This window comes from Ciconia boyciana, chromosome 2 (genome assembly GCF_034638445.1).
Source record: "Ciconia boyciana chromosome 2, ASM3463844v1, whole genome shotgun sequence".
Classification (NCBI taxonomy): Eukaryota; Metazoa; Chordata; class Aves; order Ciconiiformes; family Ciconiidae; genus Ciconia; species Ciconia boyciana.
The window spans coordinates 123,482,839-123,503,706 of NC_132935.1; the positions used below are offsets into that span (position 1 = coordinate 123,482,839).

The 20,868-nt window shown below is 41.0% G+C and overlaps 1 protein-coding gene across 2 annotated transcripts in view; it reads right to left on the reverse strand.

The window, feature by feature from the left end:
* Positions 1-20,868, reverse strand: part of TGFBR2 (transforming growth factor beta receptor 2) — a 61,712-nt gene that overhangs the window by 38,251 nt on the left and 2,593 nt on the right. The window contains exon 1 of one of the 2 annotated variants that reach the window (XM_072853927.1): positions 2,475-2,550. The exons of the other annotated variant lie outside the window; for it this stretch is intronic. The gene's annotated coding sequence lies outside the window, so the exon portion shown is untranslated. Of the gene's footprint in view, positions 1-2,474; positions 2,551-20,868 lie in introns of those variants that run through there. 2 annotated transcript variants of the gene reach the window in all.

Below are 20,868 nucleotides of genomic sequence, written 5' to 3' on the forward strand. Positions count from 1 at the left end.
CTCTATTACCTTCTCATCCAACAGAAAGACACCAGGTTTTGCAGGAAAAATACTAAAGACAGCATTTTTTCTATTTTGCCTGCCACCCCCCGTACACAATCTATAACCTCAGCAGAACTTTGATAGTGTTGGGGACACTGCCAGCATAATGAAAGTGGAGATGTGATGATGCAAAAGCACATTCTTTGCCTTACAGATATTGATGAATCAACTGCAGGAGGGAAGGGGTCAAGGAAAATGAGTGATCTGAGCTTTGCTTTTAAGACCTGGATATACCCTGATGGATATTCTTAATTATACTGATTATGTTCAGTGCAGTAACACAAGAAATAAAAGACAGAATCATAATCAACCCCAAAGATTGAAAAATCATGAGTTACAAAATGACAAGACTAGCCAGAGAGATCATGGAAATAAAGGAAGGGAAAAAAAAATAAAACCAAAACCCAACCAAAAACCAGCTGCTGGGTTCTCCTTTATTTGCCATTGCTGCCTGGACTCTTAGAGTACATTTGAGTCATGTTTTGAAACTTTGGCCATAAGTAGGAGGGCTGGAATTACTGTCTAACTTACAAAATGAAAAGATAAAAAGAAAATAAATCGTTGGAATCCAGGAGCTTGATCTTCAAGAAAAATGTCAGCTATCATATGACTCATCATAAAATCACAGGAGTTGGCAAGACTGCAGATCACCTAGTAACTCCCATGGCAACACCTTCAGGGGTAACCCTATGAAATATGTATTTTCAATTTTTCAGTTACTGCTGCCAATTCTGAGCTTAATGCCATCATGAGTTGAAATGGAGTGTCATTCTGTGACATACTCCCATACTCACTACGTGAGTATGAACTCACATAGTTCATACTGTCTTGGACCCTGCTTTGGGCTGCAGTCCTTTATCTCAACTATGATTTATCCCAGTAGCATTACCATGGGCACGGGACTTTTGTGACTGTTTCTATTAAGATTAGGAACAAATGATTATCAAGAGTGCTGAGGGAGCCTCTGTAAAGCCAAATATGAGCTATCTTTTACATACAACTAAAATATGTCAGAGGAAAACAGGTTCCATAAGCGTTTAGCTCACCAGATATTTAACTGTCCCTGTGGCAGGACTCCAGAAAACCACATTCCTACAGATTCTTTTGCAGAATCTCTCTGTCTCGACCTGTATCATATATAGACACAGATCACTGACGTCACCCTGGTCTGCCCCTAGCAACTTACTCCCTTTTTTCCCTCAGAAGGTGTTTCACCTCTTAGGTTTCCTTTTGATCTTCAGCCTTCCGACCTAGCACAACAACTGCCTTAGTTGGTGCTTAAAGACATGCCTTTAAGTGTAGAGACTGCACTTTTGTTTGCAAAGTGGTTGGGACCTTTGTGTTGCTTTCCTGCCTGATCAAACCTCATCGGGGCTCTGCAAAGGACAAAGACCAAAATAACTTCCCTTTTATGAACGCACTTCTTCATGAAGTATTTGGAGGAGATGCATGTCACGGCTTCTCCCTATCACGTAGTGGCTCTTGCCCGTCATATGAAAAAAATGCAAGTCACACCTATCAGATGGCAACGATACAACTCTCAATGCAATGAGACACACATACAGCCCTGCAACCCATCCTATCACAAAGCAGCCACTATAAGATGGGGGGAAAGAACGGTCTGGTGGGGCCCACAGGCCTTCAAACAGTTTATGTGGGCTACGACCTGCAACTTCAGCCATACCCGAGAAGTCTGCTAGGAAAGAAGAGGGCAGACTAGGTAAGCCATTCTGACAAGCTAGACCTAGCCAGAAGTAGTTTGGCCAGCCCCAGCTGAAGGAAGACCACAGCAGAAGAACTGATTCACAGCGGGAAGGCTGCTGACGGACTGCTCTGAAATCTGGGAAACCGCTATTTCCCGCCTACTGGCAGGCAAGGAGCAGAGGAAGGTACGTGCAGAGGGAGAAGACGAAAGGAAAAGGAGCAGGAGTTAGAAACCTTCATTTAACTCATCTCTGCAGTGGAAGTGCCTGGCTTTTAACAGCCAGTGGAACTGGCAAAACTTTGCTTTAGGGATTGCTGCAGGCACTAACACAGAAACAGAGTCAAATCTGGCAGGAGCTGGGAGGAGAGACACAACCAGAGAAAATAAGGGAGGGAACAGCATACTAAGCTGGAGATCTTGAAGATAAAAATCATTCTTGTCTTTAAAGCATTAAAATAACACTATTTTTATCCACTACTTCCAAAATGAGCTAGCATTGGCAGTTTTAATCATGGGCTGGGCTCTTCTCACTGGTACAGGGCATGGCAGTGAACTGCCTCCAACATGCCTAAGGACAGAGCTCACTTGCCATGACTCCTGACTGACATCAGTGCAGGTGTGAGGAGACTCCAGCTCAGCTCTTACAATAGAAGTGTGAATACATTCTTGAAACAGGGAATAAAAAAAACATTATTGTGATGCTTCAAATAATGAGATGGATTTTTACCTGTGGATTTTTAACTTGCTGCTCTCTTCCACATTTTCTGGCCACTGTTTAGCACTCCATGGTAGGCGGAACAAAAGAATACTGTCTCCAGGCAAAAAGGCTGAAAAAAAATCTAAATGATGGCTTCCCATAGGGCACTCAAAGATACTTTTTCATCTTCTCCTGACTTTAACCCGCAGCCTCCCTAACACAGCTGGTAAACAGCACACAGCACTGGAGAACCGCATGTGATATAACATGAAGATCAATTTATTCAACTATGACTAGAGGGTCTAGGGTTTTTTTGCATAATGCATTAAGTTTGGAACTTACTGGAAGCTGTCTTGGTGGTTAATTCCTGTGACTTCAGATATATAGTACTGAGTACAGCAATGCTCAGTTGGTTCACAAGATTAGGAAAAACAGCTTTCCTGCTTTGTTGGAATAAGCATGATTCATGGTTCAGGACTGATATTTGCATAGCTAATTCTGACCTGTCCATTAAGCAGCATATCCTGCAACTTCACCTCTTTTTGTATTCTTGCCTGCCCAGTGAAAGCTGTCATTACTTCACTTGAAACAGAGCTGAAAGAGTATAAACACTTTAGCTTTGTACAAATATTATTTTTCCAACTTACATGCTCTGAAAATAGACAGCAGTCACTCAAGCATTATACAGTTATTTCTGTGATATAGATGGAAGCAAAGATTTTTTCATAACAGAAGAGTCTCTGTGGCAAAACCCCCAACATTTAAAACATACACAATTAGGAACAATTCTGACTCAGAAAAACAGAAATGTGCCTCCACTCTCAGCTACAGAGCCTCACCAGAACAAAACCATGCAATCGAATCTTCTAAGTAGGTTGAATGGAGTTTCTGAACCCATCGTACCTCTCCCTTCAGCTAGTTAAGAAAGCCTGTTTATAGAAACATGTTTCTCTCCACTCCTGCCCCCTCAACAGTCACACCACCACCACAACCTACTTCAACATATGATAGGGCTCTTCATTCTTCATAATGGCACTGGGGACGGTGAATCATTTGTCCTGAAAGAGGCACATACTGCCTCCAAAGCTTAGTTTATATTTCTTCCCTTTATCTCTCTTACTACAACAGAAATGGGGAATGTCCACCTTAAAGAGTCATTCAACCCTATTTTCAAGGGCCTATTTATTAAACTCCCAGTTTCCAACCTGGAGATTCAGGAGTCCCCCCAGTACAGGTGGAACAGTACTTTAGGACATTTTCTAATAACGTTACGGCCAAGCTATTCCTATTAGCCGTGAAATATTCCATAGAGACACATCCTGGCTCTTCATTTTATCTGCAAGGCTACTGAATGTGCTCAGTGCCACAAACAAACAGCAAAATCCATGAGATCATCAAAAAATGAATCATATTCTTAAGGTATCAGCACTGTTTACCTAAAGGTTTCCTTTTATTACTTACTAGCAGTCCTAAGGGTCTGTCTTGTGATATCCGCTTAACGCAAAGACAAATCTTTTCTGCTTTTTTAGGAGCATCCTCACTGGACAGGCTACAGGTGGGAGGAAGGCAGAGAAGTTTCAAAGTCTATGTCATAAGGCAAGCGACTGCATCTTCTGCTAAACTTCTGGGCAGCAGAACACAATTAGGATCTGCGGTAGGGGCAAAGAGGCTAAATTCAAAAGTGTTATGAGCTTCCTGCTATCCTGTATTGCCGAACCCTGCCGGCCTTCCCATGGGGAATTACAGTTGTGGTACCTGTGATGGACAGAGTAGGTGGGCGCATGGGTAGAGTTCCTAGTTCTTCCTTGCACAGACAACTGTCGTGCTGGCTCATCACTGCGACACCAGAGCAGGCAGCCACATGGCATGCTGTGCAGATGGAGTCCTGCCCTCAGCTCCCACAGACCACTGCACAACCAAAGCCACACAGAAATCAAAAATAGTAACATACTTGCTTGGCCAAACACTCACAAATGACACTCCTACAGGGTTTTACTCATATTTAGTATATGGTCTTGTCATGCTTAACTTTCCAAATGGCTTCAAGTAACTAAGTGCTGGCCTGGCATACGCACACCACCACATGAGTTTAACTGATTAAATTAAAGGGGTGGAGGTTTTACAGTTTTGCATCTTGAAATCCTTTTAAAGCTGATTTACCTTGGTATAGGTTATATTAGGAACAAGTCTAGCCAGTGTCGGAATTGAGAATTACTACATACAGAGTTGCTGTGGTTTACTCAGTTACTTTTAAATCAACTAGAAGTTCAAGAGGCGTGAATTCTGAATGCGGAAGAAGCTTTCATAATGTTACTTGACTATCTAACTGCAGCATTTTCAACAGGAATAAGGAACGTTAGATAGACGGCAGAAAATCATCTCTTCCAAATGCAAAACGGTAATGATTTAAAGACTGATCTCTACGCTGGCAGCATGCAGCAACTCAGGTGGCAAAAAGCCAAATCATTCTCCTGAAACTACAGTTAACTCTTGCTAAAGTTAACTCTTGCAACAGTTAAACTCTTGCTAAATGTATGTCCACTGGACTCTAGTGTATTCAAAAGAGCAGACTAAAATAACTAAAATGTAGACGAAACTGTGTAAATAATACCTAAATGCTGTACCTTATGAAGAGTTAATACAGACAAGTAGATTTTTATTAACACTGTTTGTTCACTCAGGAAACTGGCAGGCACTTGCAAACCCTCTTTGGTCTCAGAGAAGAACCTCCAGGAAAGGTTGTGAAATATGTTAGTTTGGGGGGAGATTTTTGTTTGCTTTTTTAAAGTAGTGAAAATGAAGCACAGACATTAAGACTGTGACAAATCACACAAAACAGGAAATTCAAAGTTACGCCTGACTCCCCCAGGTTCCCTTTGATACAGCTAGGTTGCTCAGTGAATCAGAAAAAGTATCACTCCTGTATTTGCCACTTCATGCTTTTATTTTTCTTTTTATTTGCCTTTAGTAATATCCCCTTAAAACTACTGACACACCTTCCAGACAGGTTTTGGAAGGCCTAAGGCCATACCCATCTTCCCTTTTGAAAGGCTCCTGCCACATTCAGCTTTCCAGAGCTCTCAGTGGATCACTCCTTTGGGGATGCCACTGCAGAGCCTCCTTCACACTCACAACACCTTTTCGGACATCTTATTTTTAGTGTCGTTCCTTTTTGGTGCAAGAAAACACATATTTTGAGAACAACAGTTGTCTGCCTCATGAAGTCCTCAGACCATTTTAAGAAAATTGACTAATTTGTTTCTTAAGCATTGTGAACACAAAAGATCTTCCCTTTTCCTTTTCTCTCTAGTGAGGCCATACAGAAAATATCTGCACAAACAGTTTCAGTTTGCAAAAAACAGCAGTGCTGCTCCCCTGCTCTGGTTATTTGTTCACATCCCTCATTGCACTTTCTCCTCCCTCACAGAGGAATCAGACCGCACCTTACCACACATGCCTTCCCCCTCCAAAAGGCCAGTTTGACCCAGAACACTTTTCTCCAGTCTAGACAACTATCTGACTACACAAACACAATAAAGAATGTGGCATGAAGAGCGGGAACCCACGGCTAGGGTAATGCAAACCTGCGTATTTCAACAGCAGCAGCACTGTTGAGGGCAGAGAAAAGTCTCTGTGGATCTATGGCTGCAGTTACTTCTGGGGCAAGGTCAGGCTGCCCACCACACCAGGGACATGGGGGCCTGCTGTCTGCTGCTGTCTCCAACCTGAGCATAGTTTGCTTTCAAACGCCACTTGCCCTGAGACAGGAGATATCACAGCCCTTCCAGGAGAGGAAACAAGGGCTCTGCAGTTATTCTTTTCCTCCAGGCATCGTCACTGCAAGGACAGATGGGACTTGCCTGGGACTCATCTGCATGAGTTATGACACTTTGGGGAGCACTCCAAGGACTGATGTTTCTCCCCAGAAATATCTGCAGAGGCACCTCAGGATGGGCCCCGTAGCTGTTTAAATCCACTATGAAAGTAGACAGGAGGTTATTTTGACTTTGAAGTGTAGAAAATGTATTTTTGGTGTCTCAAGTCAGTTAACAACATTTATGGGAGACATCTGAGAAGACAGGTATTACTCTCTGTGACTATTTCCTCAACAGTACACAGATGTAGCAGACGTCTCCTCTTCACAGGATGCTGAACAGGTTAGAGCAGTCTGGTTTTAGAATACACTTTTTCCAAGAGAAAGGACTATATAAATGGGACAGATAGTACTATGAAGCACAGATATCCTCTGTCTGAAGTGAAACATCTGATTTTGCTGCAGATCTGTAATGTGAACACAAAAATAAAATTCAACCAGTCACCCCAATTCTGCTTTGTTTCAGCGGAAAAGTCTGATGAACATTTAGCTGAAACTACCACTAGTCTGGGAAAATGCTCTCTAAACCCAGACAGACAAAAGTATTGCCTGAGTTTCAGCTTTTGCTCTGAAACTTTTGCTGAACTTTAATTCCCACCTCTGATTTCAAAGGGCCTGATTCTGACTGCACTTCCTTTTCTGTAAACTGGGAGCAAGATCCTGTAGACTAAGGAACAAAACCTTAGTCAAATGAAGCCAAACCTAAATAATGGGTTTGGGATTTAAAAAGAAAATCAAAAGCAGTCTTAAAATGTAACACAGTAATCAGAGTGGGCTGCATCTGTTCAAATATCGGTTTAAGTGTCACATTCACAAGTAGGAAATACTTCATAATTATGAAGCACGAGGGGCACAAGTAGCATAAGACAGACATAAAAAGATTTTAGGTACAATGGCATGGTTTGGAGTACATAAATTGCAGTCCTACTGTTCAGTGTTTTATTTTTACCTAGGTGGAGGAATTCAAACTAGAGTTCCTCGATCTTTTTCCATGCACAGCTCCATATTGCGCCTCTGTACTGGCCCTTCACAAGTGCACCTTTTGTGTCAAGTGCTGGAGCATGTTCAAGTCATGGGTTAGGGGGTGCTTTGTGCCTCTAACCAGGACCCGCACATTCTTTAAGCATGATCTCAGCAACCTATACAGCCAGGATTGGAAGTGATTGAGCAAACTGGCTTCAGCCACAGCTCTTAAGTCCACCTTAAAGCAAGGATGCGCTCTGCATGGGGAGAGTCTCTATCTTGTAGAATAGAAAACTGTATGTGTGTACAATGGTTGCTACTGAACCAGGCCAGAATTTCGATGGTATTTTATAACACACCAGTAAGTATGGGGAGAAGCTGTGTGCACACAAAGACTCACAGCTGCCCATTCAAAATAAGCATTTAAATGGATTAACCAGACAACTGTGCTTTCAAACCGGCAATCGTTACACAGTTACATGATTCACAGGGATTTATAAATATTTGTTTTTCCAGATAAAAGGAGGGTATTAGTGGGATTTTTTTTTAAGTGCATTCACTGCCATTATCCCTCCCTCCCAGCCATAAACAAACAAACAAGGAAACAAAACAAAAACAAGGATGTGTTTAGGGTGCAAAATTTGTAGTCACAGTTTAAGACTTGGGGATTTTGGTTTAAGCTTAATATAAAAAGACAACTTACTAATGTAAAGAGCATAAAAGACCTAATTTTGCTTAGCTTTTTGAAGACCTCTGAACTTGAGGAATATTTGAGAGATCTGGAATTTAAGTTAAGGCACATGACCAGAAGATGCTCCTACTATGGTACAAGTTTACAATATTATCTATAGATTTTGGTAAAACAGAATCATATGCAATTTCTTTCTCTAGACCTGAATATAACCCATCCTTCCTAATCTATTTGAAAAACTGTTTCCAAATAAGAAGTCTCATTTAACAAGTCCACATCCTTTACACACACAGAGGCTTCTCTGTCAGTCACTGATGGGCAAACATGTTTATGCGGAAGCTCTGTTCAGAGCTCCTTTTTACTGTAAGGAGCCATTTTCCTCCAGGAAAATAATGTTTATGAACCATTCTGTCCCCACACAGCAAGTTTTGAATGACAGATTCAGAAAAACAGTATGAAAAAGAAATTACTCTCTTTCATAATCCATCAGCTCAGCTAAAACAGTAAATCAGAGGAAAGTTAGACTCAAATGTAATCCCTTGGGAGCAGAATCACTTTGAATGGATTTGGGGAAAAATACACATCCTTCTCAAATTCAGTAGCTTGGATGGTTATATTTCTCTCTGTCAAGTTACACACAAAGAAGCAGAATAACAGAATTTAATACCCTGGGGATATGTTCTCTTGATAGATACATCTAACTTCCACAACCATTAACGGATATTATATACTGAGTATTGAGGAAAGGGCACATGCATGAAAATACACACTTCTAATGATATTCAGCCTTAGGAAAACTTTCTTTTGCTGACTTCCGTTGCAGAAATCCTACTGGTGTGGCATGCTGTTACAGAGTTATCAGATTTCTTGGTAAAGGGGTCTCTGTACCAACAGAGCAACATCTCCTTTATCTGCCAAGGGTAAATTTGCTAACATATCCCCCAGGTATTAGCTGTTCCTTTTAATGCGTTTGCAAATGACTCCCTCCAGTTACCTTTGAGACTGTGAATCAGTAGCTGGCGATACCATCCTGCTGAAATAAGGGAAAGAGTAATCAGCTCCTTCATTTCTGTTTGAGGCTGAAATTTTACTGGGTTTAAAGGAAAATAAAAGCCATGGCTGAAACCTGCCCATTCTGAAATAGATAGGTTTTTCACCCATAAATACCTCCCTTGAAAGTTCACGGAAATGTCCTTATCTTTGCTAATATTTCTAAACCACATATGCGAAGAATTCATTCACTATACTATAAAACTGAGTATTTTAAGAACAGTCTCTTCCACATGTGTGCATGGTCCAGCAGGTAAGCCCCCACATTAAAAAAAATTAGCCCTGGACACTAAAAAATCTGCATGTAGGAATACAACAATTCTTACTCCATGCAACAATACAACATTACTCACTGCTTGCCCCCAGCAGGGTTGGCATTACAGCGTAAGGTGAGGACATTTCCTACATTAGACGCAGCTCAGTGGGAAGGAACTTGCCAGTTTAAAATGTTTAGTCTACCTGCCTGAAGTTGTGTGAGGGACTGCAGACTCTTCCACTTTGTTTATGATGCAGCAGAATAAAATTGTAAATAAACTCAGAATGTGAAATGTACGCATGGAGTTGGATTTCTAGGGTTTTCCCCTCCCAATTGCTTGATATGGTCATTGTTTCCGTAAACCCACTATTTCAGGTTCTCAAGCTATAACTTAAGTAATTCTCAAGACCATAATCTTTCAGGAGCACTCCAAGACAGCATATACACTGACAAGCTTGTTTAGAAAAAAATATTGCAAAAAAAGAAACTAATTTAAGTGTCTACAAAACAATTACTTCTATTGAAGGAATTGTTTCAGGGAGAAAGCTGGGAAGAGATAAGACAGAAACACAAGACCAAGTGTATCAAGCAGCAGCTCAGAAGCAAACCTTCCATTGCTTCTTAATTTTCATCCGAATATCTCAAACTTCATCCAATTACTTCAACAATTTTTTCTAACAACCGAGAACTATGAAAAGCAAAATATGATGACACTTCATAAACTTTTAAATAGTGCAGTTCATTTCTGGCAACAGCATAGCATTCCTCATCCTGCTACTGCAGGACAGATGATGTTTACTGTCACATGTATTAGTTAAATTTAATAGAATAAGATCTTCAGCAGATGCTAATCTGTGATTTCTGAGTGCTGCTATGTCAAATTATACTAGCTGATGTTTAACAGTTTAGAGTCACTGAATGTTTCTGGATATTGGTCATATAACACATCATCATCCTTCATCTGGAGGGCACTTATTCAACTGTAGAAATCAGTAACAGTCTGCAGGATGTCTAAGGGCTTCTATGAAATGCCTTGATCATTTTAATCAAATGCCAAGTGGTTTAATAATTATGTCATGAAAATACTATTTCAACAACTGTCATTGAGGAGGCTGTGCATAGCATGGCCATAGTAGTTGAACCACTCAGCATCCCTTTAAACATCAGGAGCCAGTTGCATGCTTTCTTATGGTTGCTGGTGTAACTGTTCAGTGACATGGGCAGCTCATTCTCTAAAGCTGTCACTTTGGCATTTTTCACAAATACTGCACTCATGTAGAACACAATATGTTTTAAAAAGTGTTCTCACAAAACACAACAATTCCAAGCTTTCCAAATGCAGTAATAGGTTGGTTTATACCAGAGGAAAGTGCTCTGTAGGAAGAGAGACATTTTTTTAATTCTTTGGATGCAAAAATTTATAACTCATGCATATTTGAAATATCCTTACACAGGGTTAGTTAGCAGAGTAGCTTAACTGTTTGTTACTTCTGGAGCTGCTAGTCCTAATTCTGAGAGGGACATGAGCGATACCAGTCTGGTGGTGGTAACCTGCTGCATCACAGATTCGTAGGTTACAGGACCTCTATGTCAGGAACAGCTGGGATGATATTCCCAGTCTGGCCTTCTGCAAGTGAAATCATTCCACTCAGCTAGTTTTGCAAAGCCCTAACTTCTCTGGGTATAAGTTTAACAAGCAAAACCCTGTCTTGATTTAGATATTTGCATTGGGCAGTCCATCACATCCCTTGGCAGGGCTCTAATAATGAAATTATCGTTTGTTAAAAATGCGCACCTTGTTTCTGGAGTGATTTAGTTCACCTACAGCTTTCACGTGTTGGAATGGATGCTTGTTCACCTTCCATAATCTCATCGCCCGCAGAGTCTAAAATATCAGGTTAGCACAGCTTAACACCTTATTCTCCATCAACTAACTGTGGTGAACTTCCACGTGAGCTCTCCTACCCCCAGGTTAGCATTCTGGCAGAGCAGATTTAGCTAGGTTGCACTACCTTACCTTTGCCTTGAGGCAAATGCTCCCAGTTACTGGTGTTTATGTGTTGTGTGGTACCTTATTAAGGCATGGCAAACTGCCTGTGTATCTGACCAAATTTGTATCCCGCCAGGGACTAGCAGCTGTAGGTACTATTCCTAATTCTTTTGTTCTTCACATGTTCAAAACCACAAGTGTCTGACATTTTCAAAAGGCAGGCAATTATTAACATTAAACTCTTATCTGAAAATGCTAAACAAACAGTACCACCTCCTTCCTAGCCCGCTGCAGGCCTAAGGACAATCGAGTGGAAATTACTGCTCTGGTCAAAGCTATCTACACCTCTGTTTCAAAAGCACAAAATGGAAACTTAAAACAAAATCCACCTTTGAAAGGGAAGAGTGATGATTGTACAGGTAGTCTAACTACTCTTGCTAAGCAACAGCTTGGAAAGGCAGGTGTCAGTGTTTTCTATCTCTAGGTATGTGGTTATGATAGTGGTAAATGTGCCTTGTCATTAACTTTCAAGGGTAAGATACTTCAAATAATTAGTGGTTTGCTTCTAGCATTTGCTACCCACCTTCACCCATGAGAAGGCCAATACGTTTCTGACTTCAAACCACCAGTAGGTATGCGCCTGACAATCATACTACAAGTCACCAGAACAAAAAAGTCAAGTTAGGGGAAGTGCAAGTTGGCTGACCATGAATAATATATACATAGACAATTGAGGGAAGAGTTAGGCTTTAAATGGCCAAACTGAAGCAAGCTACCAAAGCTTCCTTGACCCTCACCATTCCCTGGCAGCTCCTAGCACACACCCTCTTAACCTGAGAAAAACAGAGGAGAAAAAAGTGCTAGTTGTATCTTATTGAACTTGGCAGGGTATTTGAGGCCGATGAGAATTTCTGGATGTTCTCAGGGCTTTAATCCAGAATTTCTGCTGGGAAATAACAGCAGTTATTACTCTCTTTGAACCTCAATTTCCCAATCACAATAGACCCGTGTTGAAACAATCTCTCTTCATTTCCCATAAGTTCTATAATTGTCTATAGAAACTGTAATTAACACATCAATGCATTAATTTTTTGACAGATATTAAGCAGAACTAGTTGAAACTGTGGAAATTCTAATACAAATAACTGTACTGAAGTTTAACAGTGGCATCAAAAATACAACGGATTAAATCGTGGGAAGTTGGAGATCTGGGTTTGGGTCTCCAGAGACTGAGTCCAGACTTCTGACTTCCCAGATCACTGCTTTAACCATGGGTCAAGATGCAAAAGCTGTTCTCAGTTACAAGTCACCAACAAGTCTTGCCTCCTCCTCTCATGTAAAAGAATGAGGCTGTAACTCCTTCCAACACATACAGGAGTCTTCATGCCTAATAGAGATACTTTAAAATCTTCCTTCTAGGGTCAAGCACCTAGTTTTTAAACAACTCAAAATCTACATCGGATATGCCTGGGTCCTCATTCTGAATCCCATGTTCCTGGATTTTGGTGATTTAATTTGAATCACATTTTTATCTTCCTGTATATACATTAAAGGCAGGGAACACATACATATGGGAAGCTCTAGGCTGCTTCTTGTTGCGCTAATATTCATGGTACCAGTGTGGCCTCAGGGAAGAGTGGGAACAGCAAAGCTCCCAGCCAGGCAGAAACTTCAAGGAAAAAGTATAAAATGTGAGAAGTAAGGAGTGTGTGAGAAAGGAGTTGAAGGAGAAAGAAAAACAATTATGAAGAAACACTTTTTAGTTGTATTCCTCTTTCCAGAATAGTTCACCAATCTTTTCCCGCTGAACATCTTCCTGTTTCTATTATCTAGAGGCAAAGAGAGAGCAGATATGGCTTTAGTTACAACCAGACAATGTGGTATTGCTCTTTACACGCAAACTTGGGCTACGCCAGCTTTGCAAGCCTGATGGTCTGGCACTGTACATACCAGATGAGAATACTACAAATGCAATAAAAGGATCAGCTTCCCAGATTTTTGACTTAAGGCATTCCCTTGTGGTAAAGTTGGGTGAGGAAATGGAAGAACAGACTTAGGGGAAGTGGAGAAATTCAATAGCCCAGAAGCACATATCACTGACCTAGTTACTTTGTGAAAGCTTCAATAAAGAGGCTTACGAAGTCATGACTATTACATGGTCCTCTCTGATCTTTTCATGAGGATGAGAAACGGTTGTTTTCAGTTTAAAAAAGAAAAAAAGATTCTGTATGTAAAGTCTCTCTTTGTTGTGCTGTGAACTCCCTGGAGAGAATATCAGTCACCCTGCAGGGGCTGGAATAATGAATGAATCCATCAGGGAACAGGCTTTCTTCTCCTCTGACATGCTTCGGGAGACCACCCGCACACACGTCAACCCTTTCTCTGCAGAGTCCTGCCTCTACAGCCCTGCCCAGTCTCAGCCAGCAAGGATCCTTCCTCTCAGAGCCCATCACTGATGGAGTTTAGATACTCTCAGGCTGAGGAGTGGCATGACCATGGGCCTCCCACTTTCTGGGCAAAGGCTCTAACCACTGCAGGAAAAGGAGGCAATGCAACCGTGAAAATCGGTAATGGGAACTGTGGGGAGGTAGAAGGTACACAGCAGGGCAGCTGGCCAACTGCCACAGCACAGTCACTGCAGAATCATAGATCTCCTTGTATGCAGGAAGCAAATGAGAAGGGTAATTGCTGCATGCTTGCAGGCAGAACCAGCCAAAGGAAATTAAGGATCAACCACCACCTGCATATGACAGCTCTTCTCTTGAAATCTTCATGGGTTCCTGATCACTGATTGACAAATTTGTGCTGTTCAAAACCTCATTAATTTCCTCCCATTAGTGACACACACAAACATTTACCACTTAATTCCTGCACTCTTTCTATGAGTTTCTCAAGAAGAATGGGACACCCTGGAGTCACTACCCAGTCATGTCACAGGAAAGCTTAAGATAGCTACGGAGCTGAGGGGGGAGAATCCTGAGAGCAGGAAGCGACCAACTGTCATGTGAACTCTGGAAACAACTCAGTGCTGGTCAGATGATGAACTCCTGCATGTGATTTTATTGTCATTCCATCTTATCACTGTTGATAACATAATGAAAAAGATCCATCCTTGATTATGTATTTTTTTATAATGCAGCTCATTTTAGAGTAAAAGGTAAAAAAAAAAGTAGCCTATGTAATGTCTTGCTCAGCATAACAGAGAAGTTCTACTCCATGTTAATTAGTAGCTTTATAGTGAGCTGAAGTAAAATAAACTAACATGTAGCTACAGACCCCCCTGAAATTTCAGGCACTGGCCTGAAATTGCACAGTGGATACTATCTAATGAAGGAATATTTTAAGAGGCTAGACAGTTGGAGAAAAAAACTGGAAAGGCAAAAAGTCTAGTTACATCTACCATATTTCCCCAAGCATGCACTTTAATGGATGGAAGTTATTTACACACACTACTCTCCCAGAGCACTCTAAGTGCACAATGTATGGTAAGTCTTGATGTAACTATGACTTGAGATTTGCTCCAGCCACAGAGCTCCCAAACAAAGCATATGGAAGTTAGTCAGGACAGCCAGGTAACACTAAAAACAGGGGAGCAGTCAAAACAGTAAGAAATTTCAGCTCCCTTTGCGCACCAAGACCTTTCTTAAACTGTTGCCAAAGTATTACAGCTGTGTTATCAAAACCACTGCTGTTCTACAGCTTTATATAGTGACTTGTCAATAGAATCTGAGCTACTAACTAGACCTCAAGGATCAGACCAGACCAGCATCTCAAGAAACAAAAGAATCCTGGACAGCTGCTTCTGCTGCCTTCCCTGAAAATAACCAGAAGTGATAATCCATTAGTAATCATCTGTGGTCTGTTTCAAAGTTCACCCTCTTGTACAGCAACATTAAAAATGTACTTATATTAGTGAGATGAAATCTACAAAATTACCACATTATCATCCAAAAGCCCCAGGCACCACCTAACCGTGCCAACAGGTGCCGTATACGCGCGATGTGCTTACTCCCATTCTGGGCTGCAGAATCCACAGCAGGATTAAAACTGGAGGGAGGTGGCTCACCTGCATCTCATGTCTAAAATATCTAGACTCAGGAGACTACAGGTTAACTCTTGGAAAATCTAACTGAACCCCCTTTTCTCTCTAAGTCAATAAAATGAGTACCAGCTCACTTATGACCCTTCTGGGTGAAACCTTAAGCAAAATTAAAAACCACATCCACATTCTGAGGATGAGTTCGCCCCTTAATCTTCATTTCTCATTCTCCACTTTCCTTCCTTATTAATTACACCATCACTAGCAGCTTATCAGTGATGAGGGAGCTTCAGTTTTCATACAGCTTGGGAAATGCACACGAGTGCTTTCGAAGGAAAGGCCTGGTCTTGATGAGAAATCATCCCTCTTACACATTTCTCTTTTTTTGGGACTACTTATCCCAAATAAATTCATCTCTATCCTCCCAAATTCTCCTCCTATGATTCTTCCTGGGCAAAAATCCTTAATGATACATTACAAGAAGTTTGGAAACATCTTCTTTCCCTCGACTGCCTGAAATCTCTCCTTCCTAAAGTTCTGAGGACTTCAAAATACTTCAGTCAAATTACTCTTTTGCTCCAAGAAAGAGAACTGGATCACTCCGGCGCCTGTAAGACTGATATCACAAAAGCCCCCTCAAGGGAAATACAGCCTCATAACATACAGTTGCCTATTATTTATTCTGTGGCCAGATTCTCAGCTGGTATAAATCAGGGCAGGTTCCTTGCCTTCAACAGAGTAAAGCTGATTTATGCCAGCTGACAGTCTGGCCCTGCATGCGTTCCACTTGCACAATGCTAGTTTTTAAAGAGGCCCATTCAAGTGCCCCAGGCACGTAAGAACCATACTTGGGTCTCTACTTGGAAAATGTTGCTCCGAGGAGTAAGACTGTGAAACCTTCCTGCTGCTCTCTGAGTATGTACTGTTCAAATTCACTTGCTTTTCTAACAGAAGGAAGCCTCTAAGCCCTGACAGAGCCACCACAACCTTGGGAAGAAAAGATGGACTTTATAATGTCTTCTGCATAGACCATTTTTTTAACTGAGTTTAACTGCTGAATTAAATGAAGCCCACAGGTATACCAATGTAATGTTTTGGAGGAACTGATCAACTGTGCAGAGGGCAGAGGCTATCTTTCAAAACTTGTATTACTCATGACTATAAACAAGCCAGAAATAATATGGTGTGACTTTGAAATCACTGGCTGAGCTTACAGCTTTGGCTGCTTGATAAGTCTTTCTTTTTTACCTTAAAACCTCAGATGTCTACTTACAGAGCAGGCCAACAGCTCTTTTGCAGGTGTGGGCTGAAGACCTTGGGTACAAACAGAAGGTATGTAGGAAACACAAGACAGCTTTCTAATACCTCTGGTTCCAGATTAGCATTTCAAAGGCACAATGTCAACCCTAGGTGTCATTGTAGTGATGTATCTGCTGGGTTGTAAACTGAAGGATGCTTTAAGTGTGAGGAAGCAGACTCCTCTATCTGTTCCTGAAATCTATTCATTTCAGTCAATTTTTTTCCAAAATACTACTCTGGGTGAGTGGAGAACTGGAATCCTGGAATCAGACTATCAGGACTGTTAGTAATAAAAATTGTGGTTCCTTTGCATGACAGAAATTTCTGAATACAGCTTGTTATTATGATATAAAACAAAGACCAGAAGACACCAGTCATTCAGAGCACTGCCATTCCCACCCAACAAGGAGAAAATGAACACATGGTTACAGGTCAACCTAAAAAACACGGTCAGGAAAATGTTTTTCCTGCCCCGCCAAGTGCTGTAACATTTCATACATTTTCATATTCACCACCGGAGTGAAACCAAAATCATTTGAAGTGGTGGGTGTGGGGGTGTTTGTGCATGCATGCACAATGAGAGAGTGACAGCCCTCCAATATCCTGGGAAGAGTGGGTAGGGGGAGCTCCAGATTCAAATGTGCACTCTATGAGCCAGACCAGGCACTTGATCCTGCTGTTCTTTCATCCTCGACCAGTGATGATTCTAATTATTGATTAATGATGATTTCTCTTTCTCTCTCTCTCTCTTTCTATATCAGAAATTCCATCCTGGACTGGGGGGGGGGGGGGGGGGAGATTTCCTGATGAAAGTTTAATGGAAACTGCTACATTTCCACAAATTGTTGCAGTTTTGACAAATCAGCATTTTCCCATGAAAAACAGTGTCAAATACTCTCAACCAGCTCTAATTCTAACCAGATTAACTCAGGGATGAATGCCAGCAGGAAGTTCTTGCTAAATACCAGTTGTTTGAGCAAAGGAAAACTACTCCTTCCCCAGATGATCTTCCCAGAGGTGAAAAGGCTTTAAAGTCCATATAAAAAAAGGACAGGTAGTTCCAGCTGTAACAGCCACAATGGCATTCAGAGCAAGAGAAAGAGCAAGGAAATGGCATATTTACAAAAAAATGCACAAACATGGACAAATCAGCAACTAGTGTTTCTCCTGCCTCTGCTAATGTTATTGTTTCTTAAAATCTGAAACAGTTGCTCAACTTTGCAGCAATGCAAACAAATGGACATGAGTTCCTGACTCAGGAATCTGTATGGACTGCAAGGCAAACCCCGTAATACCTGCTCCAATTTAAATTCTGCTTAAATCCCTAGAAGTTAATGGACACAAACAAACGATGGCATGGTGTCACCAACAGAAACAGAATTAAGCAACTCCTGGTGAGATTTGTTAGTTCTAACTACTAATTTGGATGCGTTTTTCATCACTGGATGGTGATTGAAGTGGTTTGCTCTCTCCACATATCTTATCCTAAACATCTGCATACAAACTAAATCTGTGTTCTCTCAGGCAGTAGGATGTAAATGGTTGTATTCAACCAGTGCTAGTGCTGCTGCTCTGTCTTTATGCCAGAATGAAGACATACTATGAAAAATAACCACTGAAGGCTTAGCTGGGTCACTGAGAACCCAATATTGCAAATATTTAGTATCAACTCATTGCTTACAGTGGCATACAGATCAGCAGCATTTGCCTTAACTACAATGCCCTGCCTCAGTGTGTATGCCCTCTCCTTGCTGTAAAAGCAATCTACCCCCTGTAGTAAGAAGTTTCTCCGCTGTTTCTTAGTACAACTCTTATCACCTCCACCTGCCAGTGAAGTTAAACTTCAAAAGGACTTCTAACCAGTTTGTTAAAAACAAGGCATATTCTTTCTGATTTATTTTAGGCTATTTTCACTTCCCAGAATTACGGTTCATAAAAAAGCACAAGTATTTTTTCGTGACCTTTTATTTTATTCTTGATTATAAGAGTTTAAAAACCAGTTCCCATTATCCTACAGGAAAAAAGGAATGAGAAACCCTCTAAGCCCAACAAAATGTAAGGCTAAAGACCTATTAAGTAACCCAAAATCTCAGCACTAAATCTCTTAGGCTAGGACTCAGCCAAATTTCTTTTTCACAACAGGACTGGCTCTCCACTACTTCATGCTGGAAATCCCTTGTACTCTCTAACATCTGCACAGAACTGGTTGATATCTTAGTCCATTTTACTGAGTTTACAATGCTCTGGCAATACAAACTAGCTGATGTCCCTGGGATGTGCCTATGTGGTAATTTGCCCTGAGTCAAGGGTTCCTGTGAGGCAAAGGAGACACTGCAGCGCTCATCTCCCACCCGGCTCAGGACATCCCTTTGTTCATCTGCTCACCTGGTGCCAGAGGGGCCGTGGGGACCATGGGCAGACCAGGACTGTAACAACTCACCTCCCTCCTGCTGAGCCCGGGACCATGGGGCCACAAAGCCTGGGGCCCACAAGCCACCATGGGGCTGGAAGCCCTGACTTTCACTGTGCCGCCAACACTCAACTGTAGCCATGCCAGCCGGTGTGGAAACTGCATGGACCACTTTCAGATCAAAATCTGTCATTGCACTAGTGATAATATTTCATACCTAGCTGATACAAATCCACCTGGTTATGCAAAATCCCAGAGAGTAACAAGTTGGGCCCAGCCACTTGGTTTTGCTCATTCTTGCTATACCGTGAGGCACAGCCCTCTGAAGTCAGACGAGTGACAGGGATACAAAGTAAATGCTAGCAAAGTGCATATAGCACAGACATACATTGTTGAGAAGAAAAAGTTCCTATGCCACAAATGCAAAAATATAATCTTAAAAATATCCAAAAGTATTTTGTCTTCCCCCAAAAGAGCAAGTCCTTTCTAAAAGCCTAGTCCTGAAGAAAAAACAAAAACAAAAACAAAAACCAAAAAACACAAAAACCCAAAAACCAAACCATGAAGAATTTTCCTTCTGGCAAGAGCCTGACACCATCTTTGCTCCTAAGTTCAGAATTAACCTTGTCACAATGACAACTTTTATCAGCCACCATTACATGAAACTGTAACAATTCATCCCAGAAAGGAATATTTCATTTCGAAGCAATGCTGTTTGGCTAAATGTAGGTCATATAATAGTAAGTGTTTATAAAATATAAGTGAAAAAATATTATGAATATGAAAAAATCTGAATTATTCCATTGCCCTTTTTTTGAAATTACTTTTGAAACTGTTTCAGGAAACTTGTATGCTATAACTCTATGTAACTCTACTGATGCTAATGGAACTATATTCATTTGCAGCAGCTTAAGATCTGGCTCATCATTTTTTAATAGGAACCATTCCTATATGGAATTCACCACCTGAATATTATAGAAGCGTGTTAATGCCAAGGAGCTCAAAATAGCAATTAAATAAAAGTGATTTTCAAAGTCTCAGGTATGAAAGTCTTAGAATTCAAGCATACCCCATAAATAGAAGAAAATGCAATAATATCTCTGTTCTAGTCTTACTTCCCTCCTGAAATAACTGGAAATTTGCCAGTTTTAATGGGGGGCAGGAATGCATTTTAGATTTGATCGTGTTACAAACATGTTCCACCATGTTACTAAGATGTTTGTTCTCATACTTGCCTCTTGCAAATATCTGAAGCTCTAAATTTGATTCTGTTACTATAAAATTAACTGACTATGATATGGCTTTTAAAAAATAAGGGGACAATAACGCAAGTAGAGTTTGGCTGAATGGAGAAATTAAGTTCCTGATGTTCAGAAATGAACAATTATTACACAGATTATTCCAAAGAACAAATTCCTGGTTTTGATACCCCAAAGATAAATTACAGATTCATATTCACTTGGATACAGCAGTGTCGATTTCTTATGTGGGCAACTGGTGGTTTGCACTGCCATTTATTGATTAAACGCTCAATATAGCATTCACAACCATTCAAAAAATCACACCTTGTCCCTTTACTCTATGGAAAAAATTTCAATTACTTGTGTGTAGTACAGGACATGAGAGCATCTTTTTCAAAGTTCCTATGGGACCTGCTCACAAATTTGTGCTTTTGTCCAGAATCTTTATGGAAATGTGCCATTCCTGTCTAATATTTTGCTGTGAAGAATGCTAAAATGAAATTTTAGCTGTGGCTTTATTAACCTCTTCACCAACAAGAGCCAGCTGGTTAGTAGGCATACCTGGGAAGTGAGCTCTCCCGAGACTAGTATCTCTCCTACCTCATCCTCAC